Below are 3,384 nucleotides of genomic sequence, written 5' to 3'. Positions count from 1 at the left end.
AGAGAGAGAGAGAGAGAGAGAGAGAGAGAGAGAGAGAGCAGTGGAGTACTAACAATGCCTGTTAAGGCCAAAGGCATTGGAATCCCTAGCACTGGAGTCAGCAGAAGGCACTGCTATAAGCTGCCTGATTTAGGGGTTAGGAACTGAACTTGGGTGTTCTGGAAGACTGGTAGTATTTCTAATATCTGAGCCATCTCTCTAGCTCCTGTGTTAATTTACAACTATGGAGATGAATCAGACATGAACTGATATCTATATCTATATATGGAGAGAGAGAGAGAGAATGAGAGAGCCTGAGCTTACATCAGAAATAACTATACAACATTTTTTTTTTATTTTTTGATAGCAAGTTCATAAAATGAAATCAAAGAGACAATCTGAACCAGGAATCTGATGAGCTGACTATTTCTGCAAATCCAAGAATGTAATGTCCATTTTGGTTGGTCTTTTTGGATTACCTCCCAAGTCTCAGAAGTCTTTATTAGGTCTGCCCTCATCATTTCATTTTGTATTCATTATGTGACAGTTCTATTACTATGCCCACTTTTAAAAGTGTATGTAAGTGTGTGTGAACACTCCATTGTGAATGTGAGTATGTAGGAAGGGCAGAAGGCAGTCACAGGCATGTTCCCTGGGAACACTGTCCACCTCCTATGAGGCAACATCTTTCATTGGCCTGAAGCTCACGCTTATGATAAACTGGCTGTCCAGTGAAACCTGGGGATGCTCTTGTCTCCAGCTTGCCTGAACCGCAGACATTTTCACATGGGTTCTGTGGGCCACACTTAGCTCCTTACACTTGCTTGTAAGTACTTTACCAACTAATCCATTCCCTACATCCCCCCCTGCGCTGATTTTAAAATAGATGGTTCTGTCACTGTTAGGTTGACTTTCAAATACCGAAAGTCCCTAGTTTAATATAAAATATTAGTCGTTATCTCTTCATAGTTTTCATTTTAATTCTTATAAGCAGTAATACTTTGTATTATTATTCATATTTTCCTACACCTTTAGAGAAAGGCTTGGATTCTAGAGCAGGTAGCTGTCGTCATCACACCAACATCCTCACCACAAGCAACACACTGTGAAACCTATGCTTCTTTTTGCATAGCACTTGGTGCTTGGGACACTTCTGAGTTCTTCAAGTCATCTTATAAATCCTCCTTGAAAACTTTCTTTTGGGATGCCAGGCAAGGCGTTGTAGCAATTTCTGTCTATATAGACATCTCTCTTGATGGGCTCTTGGTTTCCGAGGATCGGCTAAAAGCAAAGAGTGAAAGAGGGGCCTGACCATTTGTCAGCAAGAGCAAGCCAGGCAGGGTTCAGGGAGGTGACTGGTACTGTGCTCAGACCTCTTCCTCTGAGACACTCTCATTTACCTCGCTGACTTCTGTGATGCCTTGAAGTCCCTGGGTCTGTTATTCCTTCCTGGGCTATTCCCTGTGTGATCACTCAAGGACTCTAATTTAGTGATGTTTTGTAGTCATCTTCATACTTAGACTCTTAGAATTTAGGTGAAAGCTATTGCAGGGAAGCTGGGACACACAGGACAGATGCAAGTCAGGACTCAACAGCACTCACCGTAAGACATATTTCTACTGTTTGTAAGGCACAGCAAGCAGTGTTTCCTCCAGATTTCCAGATTAAACTTCATTCAGACCACAGGAGGAAGCAAAGCAGACACATCACGCGATGCTTTCTGTGCAGTTGTTTCCCAGGCTTGAAGGAGACCTTCTCGGAAGGCTCACAAACCTCACGAGAAACTTAAAAGAACTCGGCCCCTCCTTAAGGTTTGTAGGAGCAGTAACATTTTGATGGGAGAGAAGAAACCTCTTCTGTGGGTATGACCAGTGTCTCAGGGATGAGCCTCCTGGGTTGTAAGCCATGTGCGCAGGATGTTTGGTGGGTTACTGAGGCCCCTGTCAGCCATCTGGACATGAAGGAAAGAAGGGAAGTCTGTCTTGGTGGGAGCTAATCCTCATTATCTGGAGTGAAGAGAAATAGGCTTGTAGAAAAAGGGTGTTGTCAGGGTTAAGCATAATATCTGTTGAGATCAGTGAGAGATCAGGAAACCTTACCTACACAAAAGTGAGTCCAGTAACTGGAGCTAGTGATAAAGTATTTAGGTCATTTAGCCATTGTGCTAAACAGCAATTGCTTGACTCACAGTTCCTCCTTATATTAATACTACATGGTGGAGAGCAAAATTTTAAATGTGGACAGTGAGGTCTGCAGGTGATTCTGCATATGATTGTCCAGCTGGTTAAAGCAAAGGTTTGTAAGCGCTGGAGCTTGGAGAGGTAAGAAATGACTTAGGCCACAAAGTTGGTAAGTGGTACAATGGAGACCTAAATACAACCGTTCTCTACTTTGACATTCTGTCTGCCTAATTTTGACATCTTACATCCTCTCACCAGTGTGCTGAACTTAAAGTATTCAGGCATGGAAGGTCAGAGTCTTCGAAGGACAAGAAACATAGAAAATAAATTTGAAACTTTTTAAGTAAGAAAGAAAGAAGAAAGAAAAAAAAAACAAGGAAAGAAAAATGCAGACAAGGGAAAGCAAAACCAAAGTAAAACAAAACAAAACCTCAACCTACTAAACAAGCAAAACCCCTCCCACTCCAAAACCATAGAGTAAACCATCCAATGAACAGCAAGCCCCCTGGGATGGATGAAATGAGACCTGTAAATGCTAGAAGAGAAGAAAGGAGAAGTGAGCATCAGAAAGAGAACAGAGAAAACTGGGTTCCATGGTTTGTCCTGGGCCATTCATTCTAAGAAGAGAAGGGAAATTTCAGGGATATTTCTGATTTAATGCTCAAGTTGTCAGGCTGCTCTGAAATTAGCATAAAATTTGAGTATTCTGGTTTGTAAGGGACTCTGTCCCAAAAGATCCAAGGGAGAGTAAAATTTCTGCATTAACTTTTGAATGGTTTCATGTTAGAATGAGAGAGAGGGGGGGGGGAGAGAGAGAGGAGAGAGAGAGAGAGAGAGAGAGAGAGAGAGAGAGAGAGAGAGAGACAGAGAAATAAGGACATGTAGATTTGCAGGAATGCGTAGGTGAGCGGGGAGTGAAATCTAGAAAAACCTGTTAGGAATCTGGCTACTGTATAAAGCCATGCCAAGCTGAGAGAAGAAATAAGATATTAACCTACACAGTCTAGTTCAGGTGTTCATTATTGTTGGTCATATGTCAGGGTAAGTGGGATGGCTGTGTGTTGAAGGAGAAGTCTTGGGTGAGGAGTGTCAGGAGCCACATGCAGAAGAAAGACAAGGCTCCTAAGGATGCAGTCTTAGGGGGAGCCTCTGGGTCACAGTCCATTGTCCTCACTGAAAGTCAATGGGGCGGGGGCAGCGGTGTGGGCGGGGGCAGCGGTGTGGG

The sequence above is a fragment of the Mus caroli genome, chromosome 3, assembly GCF_900094665.2.
Source record: "Mus caroli chromosome 3, CAROLI_EIJ_v1.1, whole genome shotgun sequence".
Lineage (NCBI taxonomy): Eukaryota > Metazoa > Chordata > Mammalia > Rodentia > Muridae > Mus > Mus caroli.
This window is presented reverse-complemented; position numbering follows the sequence as displayed.